Here is a 16,971-nt window from a genome sequence, read left to right as displayed (position 1 = left end):
GGGAAATTGGCATTTTACACAGAAAGGGGTGATCTGAATGGAACTCCTGAAGGTAACTTAATAATAACAATCGGGGGATCAAGGGAGGTTCATAGGGATCGGGGTCATTTCAATGGCAGTAGGCCCTATCTTCTCCAATAGGGACATCTGGATCCCCAATAAAGAATGAAACAGGGGTGAGATCCGTCAGGTCATTCAAGTTTACTTCTATGGTCATGACGATCTGGTGGGGAAGATATACTGCTGTTTCACACAACCTCCTCACCAAGGTCGTAATGCATGAGAACAGGCAGAATGATGGCACAAGGACTCCAACCAGGGCTAGGAGACATTGCAACACGAGAGTTCCAATGTTCCTCAGGCTACTTTTCACCCATGCAAACAGATCCCAACCCCACTCATTATCGTTTGCCTGTACCACCTGTCTGATAGTGGCAACTGACTCAGCAACACCAGTAGAGGAGTCTGGAATGTAAGTACAACATTCTTCACCCACCACCGCACAAACCCCTCCCTTAGCCGCTAGGAGAATATCCAAAGCCAATCTATTTTGTAAGACCATGGTACGTATAGCCACAAGCTCAGCAGTTCATTCTTCAAAAGCAGTAGCAGTAGTATTACCCATTCTTTTTACTTTATTTGGTAGTTCTCTAATGGAATCAAGCACAGTTGTCATTTCATTTTGGGGAATTAATACAGAGACAAAACATTACAATGGTCCTCCTAAAATGGTCCTCTATACATTCGTCAAACTCTATGCGTAGACGGCTTGACAGAAATGGTAGCAGAAGGTGAATGTTGAACTTTTGTTGCACACATACCTAGATGATGCTGCATACTATTTTGCGCAATGATGCTGTCGGTGTGATCAAGGCGATAATATGGCTAGATCGATGCACTGCATTGCGCAAATGCTGCACTGTTCATGCTCAAAAGTAAACAATTTTGAAGGCTAACTAATCTATCAGAAAAAACTATTATCTGCAACCAGAGTGGGAACACCACCAAAGCACTCTTGTTGTTTTTTATGATTTTGAGTGGAACATGAAAATGCCATCTCAATGCATAAGTAAGTAACATATATTTATTTTGACACAAAAACATACATGGCTTAGCTACTATACACACACACACACACACACACACACACACACACACATACATACATACATACATACATACATACATACATACATACATACATACACACACACAAACACACACATACATACATACATACATACATACATACACACACACACACACACACACACAAAAACACATACATACATACATACATACATACATACATACACACACACACACACAAACACATACATACATACATACACACACAAACACACACATCTTATTAACAGCAGAAAGTAGCAGCATATTTTTTTTTCACTTCATCTCTTCTTCCAGGGCTACTGCAGCTCATCATCCCTGATGTGTTTTCACTGCTGCAACAACAGGACAGAACAGGTTAGAAGCACTCATGAAATGACTGGCTGTTTATATCTGACTGAGAGTGACTCCATGCATTTGGTAAACACCACCACAGTTTAATCAAAATTTTAGATCTATGATAGATCAATCGTAACATGATGGTGTGCTTTCTACATGGGATCATTTCATTTAGCGGTAGCTGTGAATTCACGCTAGATGATTCTTGTGTTCATTGTGTGATATTAATATGTTTATTAATGTTGCTGCTCTGTGTGCCTCCATGCTGTTTAAGCTATAACTAGACACCTTGTTTGATTGAAGGTATGGTTGTGCTTTTGTTCCCTCACTATAGTGAAACCCTACCATAATTGAAGAAGCTGGTGTTGAGGTGAATGCTGTGAGGTAGAGCTGCCTGGACACAGTCTGGAGATGGTCCTATTGAGATGAAGCCTGGATGAGGAGGTATGTTCACAGCAGCCACCCCAGCCTGAAATGGGACCACCGCTGTTCTGAGGAGATTAGAAGATATTCAAGGTAAAGTGATAACAATTTGTGTGATATGATATCATACAATGTTCACCCTTCATGTGGCAATTAGTACGATTTTGAAATCTCAAAAGACAAACAAGTAGACTGAATATTTTCTAGTAGGCTATTTTAATTCCACTAGGTTTACTTACTCCTATTTTTAGGCACAGTAATGATAGAGCTAGGTAGAAAATATTGGTTTATTTTTCAAGACACCTCCTGGTTCCTTAGCATCACCAAATCCCAATCATTAAAACAAATACACAGACAACTCACGAGGCTGTGATGTTACATCTCCAAGGAAATAACTGATTTTCATAATACACTTCTGTCTTGGAGCCAGATTGGTCTTCTTTACATTGTTGTGGGATCTAGAAAAATGGTCATAGTCACCTATTTGATGTTACGGCAAATATAAGCTAAATGATTTACACATTCAATTCATCTGTTATTGTAACATTTGAAATTCAGTGATGAGTAGTTGGACAGTTCAGTAGTTTAGTAGTTGAAACCAATACCGTTAGAGGTTGGTGAGGATGGCAATCGTCACGATTCTCACCCTCAGAGGGGCTGGCCCCTGGATTCTTCTCATACTGGCCATCACTCTGGGTCTGCAGCATCACAAAATGTGTTCATAACTTTAATAACCTCTGTACTGAATAAAACATAATATGTCTCAAACGAGCTTGAGGGTCAATTTCCTCCATCATATAGTTAAATTGTTGTAGTTTACTCATTTGGAACTCAATGAATTTGTAGCAGTTCTGCATGTGTTGGCTACCTTGGCCAAACCTGACTTCAACTATGGTCTCTGAGGCTCTTCCCTGTGCTATGCTCTGAGGGATGAATGGTCCCTATAGTCTACACTATTGTGCAAAATGACCAAATATTGTAAAATTATAGCAAAAATGCTACCCAGTTTCGTTATTAGCTTGCACTTGTTGAGTAGCATAGCACAAACAATATGCTGTTGACCGCCCAGACAAAAATCTACATGAATGTAGGTCAATGTTCTTAATTTCTATATGTACAGAGATATACATAAAAATAGTATTTCTAAAGACAAAACACTACCTTTTTGGCATTGAAACATGTATTCCCCATGTTTTGAATTCGGTGTGGATAAGGAAAGGGATTTCCCACAAACCTACGTCACTACGTTGACTGTACGTTTGGCGTCACTGTGCGTCATTTCCTTAATCTTAACTCTTAGTATTTAGTAACTATGTAATAAACCGTATATATTTTTAAGACATTTTTATATTTTGAATGTGTAACTTATCAATAGTTTAAGATATTTAACTGATTGAAACCATACAATACATCAGTTTCCTTACCGTGAAGTGGTTCCATTCTCCCAACTTAAAGTCTTATGAATCCTTGAATAAGTTAATTACTGTGCCAAATGTTGTTCATTGTCCTATTCCCGAGTCAAATAAGGCTGTATATGCTGTCTGGGAGCTTTTGAAAAAGTATTCTTCCAACTAAAACCTGTTTCGCTTGAAGGAGTGTCCTCCTTCAAAGATAGATAAAACAGGAAGACACTTATGGGATATGCAAATGCCTGCATTATTACTCACTGCACTATTTAACTCATGCCAAACATATTTTCTGGTTTCATAACATTGACTGTGCTCTGTGCGGTGCTGCTAAGTTCCCATTTGTGTCATGACTGAGTTAAAGCTGTAGCTAGTTATGTGTCAAGAGGAAATGAAACATTGTTCAGAAGTAAACCACCATAGTCATCATTATTGAGAAACAAACAGAATTTAGGCCTACTTTGTTTATTTAATAAAACTAGCTTGTATAGACAATATGATTGTGGGACCAAAAGAGAACTGTGGAACCATTGACATTTTGCTGATCATCATTCATTGTTTCATTTGACTTGATGAGGTTTATAAGACTCCACGTATTTGTTGTAATGTCAATAAGAAGGCATGAGAAACAATTCACATTAAGTTGACATACATAACTAACTCCAACTCCAACCTTGACGGTAAACTACTTGTCTGTCCTTCTGTGACCATTCTTCTTCTCGCCACAAGGTGAGGATCTCATACCACTCCTGAAGTCAAATGAGAAAATGGCACAGCACAGTGGTGGTCTCACACTCACGCTCACGCTCACACTCACACTCACACTCACACTCACTCAAAAGCTAAATAAAGGCCCAGAGTCTGACCTATTTCAAAATCGTCTGACGTATAATGCAATATGCTTGCCTGGATACCAATCTGTTTAGCTAACATTCTACTCCTTGTATTCGGTGTCATATGCCATATGTTAGTGGCAAGGAGTGGAATGATAGATAAACAGACTGGTACCCAGAGTAGCTATATGCTGTTAACTGTTTACTTATGAATAAACATCAGCAAGGTGTTATTAGGGGTGGTGAGTCAAAATATCAATTGGCTTTTACAGATTTACTGACAGCTATCCCTAGGAACCAGAGGGACAAAACATTCACATTTTTGTTCTTTATTAACTTAACTTAAAATAGTTGTTTTATTATTATTTACAGGAACGTTACAAACTGTACAATACATTTAAACAACACAGGAGCAGGAAGCAAAGAAAATAGGAAGGCTATAGTATGTGTATGTTATGGTCAAACGTTTAACATGATGTCTTGCGTGACATCAGCACTTAGAACGCTGTTGTGTGACAACCACCACTTCCTGACCCTCTTTCTTTGTTGATTAACATCATTTTGCTGTCTGTGTTGTTCAGTTATGCTGATGCTCAGGCAACATCACGCCACTTTAGCTCAGTCTTCCATGAATGTTTATTCTCCTTTCCAATCCTGTTTGTCCTCGTCCACTATGTTCGGTTCTTCATACCAACGCTCGATCAGTCCTAAGGGCTCCACATCTACCGAGACATGCAACCAGACATAGCAGATTTGCTTTAGTTATTTCTAATCTGGACAGCTTCAAAGTTAATGCTAACTGTCTGTAGGAGCGATCCATTTTCAGGAACAGGGTGGTGTACCTAATAAACTGGCCAGTGGCTGTATATTGCACCTCATAATTCTGACAAAGATTGTTTAGTACACAGCTACTCTTGTGGCTGTACTGTATGTGCTGATTGAAGTCCCATGCCCCTGACCTTGAGTGAGGTAGTTGTTTACATTAGGATATGTACGAGGTAGATGCACATGGTCAGATGGTCTTGGAGTGAAGATTGGAAAAGATTGTTCATCTACCGCCACCAGATCCAACATTTCTCCTGAATACAAGGGAAGATCAAATCTCAATGATCAAGCACAAACCTGGCACAGCATAAACCTTTTCATAAATTAGATTAGAGGAATATAATAGGAATCTTTATCATGGATTCATAATGCAGTTCCAGGTGAAAAATCTTGCCAAATATTGGTTTGAAATATATTACATTACTGTTTCATAATAACAATTGGTAAACTCACCATTATTTTCAGACAGACCTCTGTCTGCTTCTGCAAGGTTGTTTGTTCTAAAAAATAAAGAAAGTAACCTTTACTTTCAAATTGTTTATAAAACCAGTACCACATAGTCCTACCTGCTCATCATGTAATGTATGCACACATGACTGTAAGTCGCTTTGGATAAATGCGTCTGCTAAATGGCATATTATTATTATTATTATTTCATCACTGTTTCCCTCCAAGTAAAATTAACCTCATACACTGCTCAAAAAATAAAGGGAACACTAAAATAACACATCCTAGATCTGAATAAATGAAATAATTTAATTAAATACTTTTTTCTTTACATAGTTGAATGTGCTGACAACAAAATCACACAAAAATTATCAATGGAAATCAAATGTATCAACCCATGGAGGTCTGGATTTGGAGTCACCCTCAAAATTAAAGTGGAAAACCACACTACAGGCTGATCCAACTTTGATGTAATGTCCTTAAAACAAGTCAAAATGAGGCTCAGTAGTGTGTGTGGCCTCCACATGCCTGTATGACCTCCCTACAACGCCTGGGCATGCTCCTGATGAGGTGGTGGATGGTCTCCTGAGGGATCTCCTCCCAGACCTGGACTAAAGCATCCGCCAACTCCTGGACAGTCTGTGGTGCAACGTGGCGTTGGTGGATGGAGCGAGACATGATGTCCCAGATGTGCTCAATTGGATTCAGGTCTGGGGAACGGGCGGGCCAGTCCATAGCATCAATACCTTCCTCTTGCAGGAACTGCTGACACACTCCAGCCACATGAGGTCTAGCATTGTCTTGCATTAGGAGGAAGCCAGGGCCAACTGCACCAGCATATGGTCTCACAAGGGGTCTGAGGATCTCATCTCGGTACCTAATGGCAGTCAGGCTACCTCTGGCGAGCACATGGAGGGCTGTGCGGCCCCCCAAAGAAATGCCACCCCACACCATGACTGACCCACCACCAAACCGGTCATGCTGGAGGATGTTGCAGGCAGCAGAACGTTCTCCACGGCGTCTCCAGACTCTGTCACGTCTGTCACATGTGCTCAGTGTGAACCTGCTTTCATCTGTGAAGAGCACAGGGCGCCAGTGGCGAATTTGCCAATCTTGGTGTTCTCTGGCAAATGCCAAACGTCCTGCACGGTGTTGGGCTTTAAGCACAACCCCCACCTGTGGACGTCGGGCCCTCATACCACCCTCATGGAGTCTGTTTCTGACCGTTTGAGCAGACACATGCACATTTGTGGCCTGCTGGAGGTCATTTTGCAGGGCTCTGGCAGTGCTCCTCATGCTCCTCCTTGCACAAAGGCGGAGGTAGCAGTCCTGCTGCTGGGTTGTTGCCCTCCTACGGCCTCCTCCACGTCTCCTGATGTACTGGCCTGTCTCCTGGTAGCGCCTCCATGCTCTGGACACTACGCTGACAGACACAGCAAACCTTCTTGCCACAGCTCGCATTGATTTGCCATCCTGGATGAGCTGCACTACCTGAGCCACTTGTGTGGGTTGTAGACTCCGTCTCATGCTACCACTAGAGTGAAAGCACCGCCAGCATTCAAAAGTGACCAAAACATCAGCCAGGAAGCATAGGAACTGAGAAATAGTCTGTGGTCACCACCTGCAAAACCAGTCCTTTATTGGGGGTGTCTTGCTAATTGCATATAATTTCCACCTGTTGTCTATTCCATTTGCACAACAGCATGTGAAATTTATTGTCAATCAGTGTTGCTTCCTAAGTGGACAGTTTGATTTCACAGAAGTGTGATTGACTTGGAGTTACATTGTGTTGTTTAAGTGTTCCCTTTATTTTTTTGAGCAGTGTACATTAGTTTTAGCAAATTTGACACTTCAATTGGTCCTCCATCTTTTAGTTATCTGGTAATTCAAATATAATATACAGACAACTCACCTGTTATGGCTTAGAAATGGAGTACATCTCCGTAAAGTAAAATACACTTCTCCTATAACCACAACCGCATTGAGACCAAATTGGTCATCCTCACACTGCAGTGGAACCTAAAGAAAATGGCCATCTTTAGTAAAATATTTTGTTAGTGACCTGACATTACTGCCATTCAATGAAAGTGTCACGACTTCCGCCGAGGCTGCCTCCCCTCCTTGTTCGGGCAGGCTTCGGCGTTCGCCGTCACCGGCCTACTAGCCACTGCCGCTCCATTATTCATCATTCCATTTGTCTTGTCTTGTCAATCACACACCTGGTTCTTATCCCCTCTTTAGTCTGTGTATAAGTGTTCTCTCTGCCCCCCTTGTCCTTGTGGGTGATTGTTTATTTGTGATAGTAGTGTAGCTCGGTGGAGCTACTCTTAACTTGTTATTGCCGGGGTAGATATTTCCCCTGTGCCTGTTATTGTTGGAGCTACCGTTACCTTGTATTGCCAGGGTAGATATTTCCCCGTGCCTGTTTCGTTTGTCGCTATCCAGCGCTATGTGTGTACGACGGAATAAACTCTGCATTCGGTGATTACCCTCCTGCGCCAGACTCCTTCTATCACACTGAATGTAGGTCAATGTTCTTAATTTCTATATGTACAGAGATATACATAAAAATAGTATTTCTAAAGACAAAACACTACCTTTTTGGCATTGAAACATGTATTCCCCATGTTTTGAATTCGGTGTGGATAAGGAAAGGGATTTCCCACAAACCTACGTCACTACGTTGACTGTACGTTTGGCGCCACTGTGCGTCATTTCCTTAATCTTAACTCTTAGTATTTAGTAACTATGTAATAAACCGTATATATTTTTAAGACATTTTTATATTTTGAATGTGTAACTTATCAATAGTTTAAGATATTTAACTGATTGAAACCATACAATACATCAGTTTCCTTACCGTGGAGTGGTTCCATTCTCCCAACTTAAAGTCTTATTGACATGAATCCTTGAATAAGTTAATTACTGTGCCAAATGTTGTTCATTATCCTATTCCCGAGTCAAATAAGGCTGTATATGCTGTCTGGGAGCTTTTGAAAAAGTATTTTTCCAACTAAAACCTGTTTCGCTTGAAGGAGTGTCCTCCTTCAAAGATAGATAAAACAGGAAGACACTTATGGGATGTGCAAATGCCTGCATTATTACTCACTGCACTATTTAACTCATGCCAAACATATTTTCTGGTTTCATAACATTGACTGTGCTCTGTGCGGTGCTGCTAAGTTCCCATTCGTGTCATGACTGAGTTAAAGCTGTAGCTAGTTATGTGTCAAGAGGAAATGAAATATTGTTCAGAAGTAAACCACCATAGTCATCATTATTGAGAAACAAACAGAATTTAGGCCTACTTTGTTTATTTAATAAAACTAGCTTGTATAGACAATATGATTGTGGGACCAGAAGAGAACTGTGGAACCATTGACATTTTGCTGATCATCATTCATTGTTTCATTTGACTTGATGAGGTTTATAAGACTCCACGTATTTGTTGTAATGTCAATAAGAAGGCATGAGAAACAATTCACATTAAGTTGACATACATAACTAACTCCAACTCCAACCTTGACGGTAAACTACTTGTCTGTCCTTCTGTGACCATTCTTCTTCTCGCCACAAGGTGAGGATCTCATACCACTCCTGAAGTCAAATGAGAAAATGGCACAGCACAGTGGTGGTCTCACACTCACGCTCACACTCACACTCACACTCACACTCACACTCACACTCACACTCACACTCACACTCACACTCACACTCACACAAGCTAAATAAAGGCCCAGGTCTAGAGTGAGAGGCTCCCCTCCTTTCCCCCTGAACTTGTACTCTATGCCCACACTGACATTGCATTATGCCTGAGTCTGTCCTATTTCAAAATCGTCTGACGTATAATGCAATATGCTTGCCTGGTTACCACTCTGCATTCGGTGATTACCCTCCTGCGCCAGACTCCTTCTATCACACTCATCACAGAAAGTATTTAACAAACTTCTTTCAGTAAGTATATTATTGTGATGAGGTGATGTCGAAGGAGTCAGGCGCAGGAGGGTAAATCACAGATCACAGGCTTTATTCCACAATTGCAGAGTTATGCAGAAATGCATCAAAACTCTAGTGCACAAAACAGGCGCACTGGAAAATACAAGGAACACAGGGAAATATCCCGGCGATACAAAATACACGGAGCGCCACCTAGCTTCACTATCCTTCACACAAAGACAAGGGGGCAGAGGGAACACTTATACAGGTACTGATGAGGGGATTTGAACCAGGAGTGTGTAACAAACAAGACAAAACAAATGGAATGATGAGATGCGGAGCGGCAGTGGCTAGAAGGCCGGTGACGACGAATGCCGAAGCCTGCCCGAACAAGGAGAGGTGGCAGCTTCAGAGGAAGTCGTGACAATTATAAATCAAAGTAAAACAAAAGTATACCTGTGCATCTCGTGAATAATGGTAGCTGTCAGTGTCATACACTACTACATATGAATTGGCCTCTGCATTGTCCTCACACTGGACAGGGTCCTGTAATATGCCACAATGTATTCATAATTATATATAGACAATACCTGGTGTTTTTTTAAAGAAAGCCCAAAGGAGTAAATAGCTAATGCTTCCAATGTAACAAAAAGGCAGTAATACAATGGAGACTATATGAACAATAACATATCACACAATCATTCTGGAGTCTGAAGCGGTTTCACAGCATATTGCGGACTCACAGTGTTTTTAAAATGTTATGTTATGGTCACACTGGTCAAATTAAGGTAATTCATGTTCGGCATCACTTCCTGCTTTTGCTGTTGTTGTCTTTAAGACATCCTTCTAAGAACAAATATGCCCCATATATTTTTGTCAATATTGATTGCAATGACTAAACTAATGTCTGCAGTGTACTATACTGAACATAGTCGCGTTATTATCAAGCTGCTTATTAGTGGTTTATTCAACTGTTTTGCCGCCATGACGGTAGATTTAGGTTTGAGAGGAGTTCTAGAGGCCCCATAACGTACACCTGTGTGCCAATAATGTACAATCCAGTAGGTTAACCTATTGTGCCTAATTTTTTATTTATTTAGCGACCAAATTTAGCATACATTTCTTAAGTCAGAAATTTACCATTTCTTCTAGAAGACTCTCATGTGCCATTGTTTTTGAATAGACGCATTACATTTTACATTTACGTCATTTAGCAGACGCTCTTATCCAGAGCGACTTACAGTTAGTGAATACATATTTTTTTTTATACTGGCCCTCCGTGGGAATCGAACCCACAACCCTGGCGTTGCAAACACCATGCTCTATCAACTGAGCTACATCCCTGCCGGCCATTCCCTCCCCTACCCTGGACGACGCTGGGCCAATTGTGCGCCGCCCATGAGTCTCCCGGTCGCGGCCGGCTGCGACAGAGCCTGGATTCGAACCAGGATCTCTAGTGGCACAGTTAGCACTGCGATGCAGTGCCTTAGACCACTGCGCCACTCAGGAGTATATGATGGAAAAGGGTGTCGCTATGAAAGTGTGTCACTGTGACCTACGTCATCAATGTGAGTACTGTAGTCTGAACTCATGCTAATTTGTAACTTGTTTCTAAAGCAGAAAAGTTTATATCTATAAATGAAATGTACCTGTTTTGAATTTGCATGTAGGATAAGTGTTCGGTTGAATTAATTATTTAAGAAATGCTGAGGTCACACTTGGTTAGGCTAAGGGTTAAGGTTAAGGTTAGGGTTAGGGTTAGGGTTATGGTTAGTGGATAGTTAGTTGAAATGTTGTTGACAGTTATTGAACATCTACTGAACATCTACAAGCCATCTACTTGAGACTATCCAAATAAAGTGCTACCAATGCTGAAAATGTATGTACCACAGTTTCCTTACCTTAGGATAGTGTCCTTGAGAAAAAACTCCACTAGTTATTGCATAGATGTCCTTTCAGTTCAAACTGACTCAGTTAAACGTTATTATTATCTATCCAAATATTGTTCATGTTCCTTTTCTCCGGTTAAACAAAGCTTGAGATCATGAGCCTGTTGATCAAACGTTTTTCAAGACTTCCTTTTCATACTCTGAATTCCAAGGAGTGTCCAGGAACAGATACTTAAGAACAGGAACAGATACTTATCATGTACATGTGGTTATATAATTAGATTACTCACTACAGAATTGAACTATTAAAAAAATATGGCCTTGTTTATAACTCCCATTTATGGTCAAAAGGCTGGCTTAAATTTGTAAATTAGACTGATTGAGAACATTGTCCAGAAGCTACACTGCCTTGTCAAACCATGGCATTTGACTTGATCATAATTGAAAAGCAGTGGGACACTTGGTGTCTTAGTTTTTATTAACAAAGAATGTAAATACCAGGAATGAGAGACCACCGAGCCTGGTGTCCCTGCCGTTCTTTTTTGGCCATACTCTTTCTTACCACAAGGTGATGATCCTGCACCAGTCATTTTCTGATGGTGCACCAGTTATCTCACCAGTCAGAAAGCGGTGAACTACTCTCTCTCTCTCTCTGTCTCTGTCTCTGTCTCTGTCTCTGTCTCTGTCTCTGTCTCTGTCTCTGTCTCTGTCTCTGTCTCTGTCTCTGTCTCTGTCTCTGTCTCTGTCTCTGTCTCTGTCTCTGTCTCTCTCTCTCTCTCTCTCTCTCTCTCTCTCTCTCTCTCTCTCTCTCTCTCTCTCTCTCTCTCTCTCTCTCTCAGGAACCTGACATGTGGTATAGCCCACTGTCTCCCTCAGGAGAGCATGCACTTACCATCCATCAACCTATTCCGAAAATACTTGAAATTACCACTGCAGTTCTCTGTTACTCATGCCAGGTTATCATATGTGGTGGCATATAAAATCACATCCAGAGAGTGCAGCGCGGGCTGCATCCATTATACACGGAGGAGGCTAACAAAGGGAATAAAGTGAGCATCACACAGACTGATTCGTGTGCTTCTGTACGACCCCCACTGCAGCACCACTGTCTGTGGGCAGACAACCGGCCATCTCTCCATCCATGGCCCCCCGCCCCTACCATGTGGCTCCCAACCCCTGCCTCCGAGCCCTGGAGAAAGGCCAGACAGACCAGGCACACCCCTGCCCTGGCCTGCAGGCCCCTTTGTGGATCAAAGGACTCAAAGCCTTGGGGTTCCTGTGTATAGAAGTGTGCCAGATTATGCACTAGCCAAACAGATGCCCCCTACTCCCCATTCCCCTCCTCCATCACTCTCTACCATCTCCACTACCCCTCACCCCTGCACTCCCCAGCTGCTGTGATTTAAATGAGGGTCCCATGAAGAAAGGAGGGCATCTGCCACACACCCCAGAGCCTCTCATCAGAGCAGAATACTAATTTCAAGCGTGGAGATGTGGAGATGTCCTGTAACAAGATTAAGTCCTTTGAAAAAGTAAAGTGGGCTAAAATGGAATTGATGGGTGCATCGCAGTGCTAGAGGCGTCACTACAGACCCGGGTTCGATACCAGGCTCTATCACAACCGGCCGTGATCGGGAGTCCCATAGGGCGGCGCACAATTGGCCCAGTGTTGTCCGGGTTAGGTGAGGGTTTGGCCGGGGGGGCTTTAGAAGTAGGCGTCATTGTAAATAAGAATTTGTTCTTAACTGACTTGCCTTGATAAATAAATAAAATAAATAAAAATAGCCATGATCTCATGGCCTTGCTATCCGGTATCCTTGGGATGTCCCTACACCATTGAAGTTGACATTTCAAATGGTTAAGGTGCCAACTTTACTTTATTTTCCTTTTTTCCATCGCAACTTTTTTCCTCATTCAGCTTTTTCACTCCGGACGCTTTATCTGGACATGGTTCGTCAACATCTTCAACAGCCGAAGCTAAGTAGTAACATTAACATGATGTCTTCTAATTGCAGTCGCTGTACTCATAATATACAGGAGAACGATCGCCTTACGGCGAAAATAGCTGTGCTACAAGCCCAGCTTCAGACGCAATCGTTAGGCAAGGGTAATTTCAGTGTAGGAAAGGAAGAAACAGCGTCTGTGCCACCAGTAAGTACAGATAGTAACGTTAGTATAAATCCCCCCGCACAGTCCCCGCAGCCGGACAACTTTCTCATGGCTTCTGGAGGGAAATACTGTTGGAATGCTCAACCGGTGTCGCTCATTCAGCCGACAGAAACTTTCAACCGGTTTTCCCCATTATGTAGCGAGTCGGAGTCTGAGTCTGAGTCTTCTCTTGTCTCTACTCCTCCCGTTACGGGGTCTGAGACGCCGAAGGCTCCCACCATTAGCTCTGACAAATTGAAAACCCTAGTCATTGGCGACTCCATTACCCGCAGTATTAGACTTAAAACGAATCACCCAGCGATCATACACTGTTTACCAGGGGGCAGGGCTACCGACGTTAAGGCTAATCTAAAGATGGTGCTGGCTAAAGCTAAAACTGGCGAGTGTAGAGAGTATAGAGATATTGTTATCCACGTCGGCACCAACGATGTTAGGATGAAACAGTCAGAGGTCACCAAGTGCAACATAGCTTCAGCGTGTAAATCAGCTAGAAAGATGTGTCGGCATCGAGTAATTGTCTCTGGCCCCCTCCCAGTTAGGGGGAGTGACGAGCTCTACAGCAGAGTCTCAGCACTCAATCGCTGGTTGAAAACTGTTTTCTGCCCCTCCCAAAAGATAGAATTTGTAGATAATTGGCCCTCTTTCTGGGACTCACCCACAAACAGGACCAAGCCTGACCTGCTGAGGAGTGACGGACTCCATCCTAGCTGGAGGGGTGCTCTCATCTTATCTACCAACATAGATAGGGCTCTAACTCCTCTAGCCCCACAGTGAAATAGGGTGCAGGCCAGGCAGCAGGCTGTTAGCCAACCTGCCAGCTTAGTGGAGTCTGCCAATAGCACAGTCAGTGTAGTCAGCTCAGCCATACCCATTGAGACTGTGTCTGTGCCTCGACCTAGGTTGGGCAAAACTAAACATGGCGGTGTTCGCCTTAGCAATCTTATTAGGATAAAGACCTCCTCCATTCCTGCCATTATTGAAAGAGATCGTGATACCTCACTTCTCAAAATAGGGTTACTTAATGTTAGATCCCTCACTTCAAAGGCAGTCATAGTCAATGAACTAATCACTGATCATAATCTTGATGTGATTGGCCTGACTGAAACATGGCTTAAGCCTGATGAATTTGCTGTGTTAAATGAGGCCTCACCTCCTGGTTACACTAGTGACCATATTCCCCGTGCATCCCGCAAAGGCGGAGGTGTTGCTAACATTTACGATAGGAAATTTCAATTTACAAAAAAAAAAATGGCGTTTTCGTCTTTTGAGCTTCTAGTCATGAAATCTATGCAGCCTACTCAATCACTTTTTATAGCTACTGTTTACAGGCCTCCTGGGCCATATACAGCGTTCCTCTCTGAGTTTCCTGAATTCCTATCAGACCTTGTAGTCATAGCAGATCATATTCTAATTTTTGGTGATTTTAATATTCACATGGAGAAGTCCACAGACCCACTCCAAAAGTCTTTCGGAGCCATCATCGACTCAGTGGGTTTTGTCCAACATGTCTCTGGACCTACTCACTGCCACAGTCATACTCTGGACCTAGTTTTGTCCCATGGAATAAATGTTGTAGATCTTAATGTTTTTCCACAAAATCCTGGACTATCGGACCACCATTTTATTACGTTTGCAATCGCAACAAATAATCTGCTCAGACCCCAACCAAGGAGCATCAAAAGTCGTGCTATAAATTCTCAGACAACACAAAAATTCCTTGATGCCCTTCCAGACTCCTTCTGCCTACCCAAGGACGTCAGAGGACAAAAATCAGTTAACCACTTAACTGAGGAACTCAATTTAACCTTGCGCAATACCCTAGATGCAGTTGCACCCCTAAAAACGAAAAACATTTGTCATAAGAAACTAGCTCCCTGGTATACAGAAAATACCCGAGCTTTGAAGCAAGCTTCCAGGAAATTGGAACGGAAATGGCGCCACACCAAACTGGAAGTCTTCCGACTAGCTTGGAAAGACAGTACCGTGCAGTACCGAAGAGCCCTCACTGCTGCTCGATCATCCTACTTTTCCAACTTAATCGAGGAAAATAAGAACAATCCAAAATTTCTTTTTGATACTGTTGCAAAGCTAACTAAAAAGCAGCATTCCCCAAGAGAGGATGGCTTTCACTTCAGCAGTAATAAATTCATGAACTTCTTTGAGGAAAAGATCATGACCATTAGAAAGCAAATTACGGACTCCTCTTTGAATCTGCGTATTCCTCCAGGGCTTAGCTGTCCTGGATCTGCACAGCTCTGCGAGGGCCTGGGATCGGGAGAGACACTTAAGTGTTTTAGTACTATATCTCTTGACACAATGATGAAAATAATCATGGCCTCTAAACCTTCAAGCTGCATACTGGATCCTATTCCTACTAAACTGCTGAAGGAGCTGCTTCCTGTGCTTGGCCCTCCTATGTTGAACATAATAAACAGCTCTCTATCCACCGGATGTGTACCAAACTCACTAAAAGTGGCAGTGATAAAGCCTCTCTTGAAAAAGCCAAACCTTGACCCGGAAAATATAAAAAACTATCGGCCTATATCGAATCTTCCATTCCTCTCAAAAAATTTTGAAAAAGCTGTTGCGCAGCAACTCACTGCCTTTCTGAAGACAAACAATGTATACGAAATGCTTCAGTCTGGTTTTAGACCCCATCATAGCACTGAGACTGCACTTGTGAAGGTGGTAAATTACCTTTTAATGGCGTCAGACCGAGGCTCTGCATCTGTCCTCGTGCTACTAGACCTTAGTGCTGCCTTTGACACCATCGATCACCACATTCTTTTGGAGAGACTGGAAACCCAAATTGGTCTACACGGACAAGTTCTGGCCTGGTTTAGATCTTACCTGTCGGAAAGATATCAGTTTGTCTCTGTGAATGGTCTGTCCTCCGACAAATCAACTGTACATTTCGGTGTTCCTCAAGGTTCCGTTTTAGGACCACTATTGTTTTCACTATATATTTTACCTCTTGGGGATGTTATTCGAAAACATAATGTTAACTTTCACTGCTATGCGGATGACACACAGCTGTACATTTCAATGAAACATGGTGAAGCCCCAAAATTGCCCTCGCTAGAAGCCTGTGTTTCAGACATAAGGAAGTGGATGGCTGAAAACTTTCTACTTTTAAACTCGGACAAAACAGAGATGCTTGTTCTAGGTCCCAAGAAACAAAGAGATCTTCTGTTAAATCTGACAATTCATCTTGATGGTTGTAAAGTCGTCTCAAATAAAACTGTGAAGGACCTCGGCGTTACTCTTGACCCTGATCTCTCTTTTGACGAACATATCAAGACTGTTTCAAGGACAGCTTTTTTCCATCTACGTAACATTGCAAAAATCAGAAATTTTCTGTCCAAAAATGATGCAGAAAAATTAATCCATGCATTTGTTACTTCTAGGTTAGACTACTGCAATGCTCTACTTTCCGGCTACCCGGATAAAGCACTAAATAAACTTCAGTTAGTGCTAAATACGGCTGCTAGAATCCTGACTAGAACCAAGAAATTTGATCATATTACTCCAGTGCTAGCTTCCCTACACTGGCTTCCTGTTAAGGCAAGGGCTGAT

At 42.2% G+C, this 16,971-nt stretch overlaps 2 long non-coding RNA genes across 2 annotated transcripts; both read right to left on the bottom strand.

Moving 5' to 3' along the window:
• Window positions 1–619: 619 nt before the first annotated feature.
• LOC311125874 lies at window positions 620–3,487 on the bottom strand. Its single transcript, XR_014612922.1, has 5 exons — window positions 3,315–3,487; window positions 2,496–2,588; window positions 2,254–2,348; window positions 1,813–1,958; window positions 620–1,463 (listed from the first exon to the last, which is right to left on the bottom strand). It is a non-coding gene; the product is annotated as an uncharacterized lncRNA (long non-coding RNA).
• Window positions 3,488–5,123: 1,636 nt separating this feature from the next.
• LOC311125873 lies at window positions 5,124–7,399 on the bottom strand. The gene is made up of 3 exons (XR_014612921.1): window positions 7,314–7,399; window positions 5,408–5,454; window positions 5,124–5,208 (listed from the first exon to the last, which is right to left on the bottom strand). It is a non-coding gene; the product is annotated as an uncharacterized lncRNA (long non-coding RNA).
• Window positions 7,400–16,971: the final 9,572 nt, after the last annotated feature.

The sequence above is a fragment of the Coregonus lavaretus genome (assembly GCF_964263955.1).
Source record: "Coregonus lavaretus genome assembly, contig: HAP1_SCAFFOLD_3683, whole genome shotgun sequence".
Lineage (NCBI taxonomy): Eukaryota > Metazoa > Chordata > Actinopteri > Salmoniformes > Salmonidae > Coregonus > Coregonus lavaretus.
This window is presented reverse-complemented; position numbering and strand designations above follow the sequence as displayed.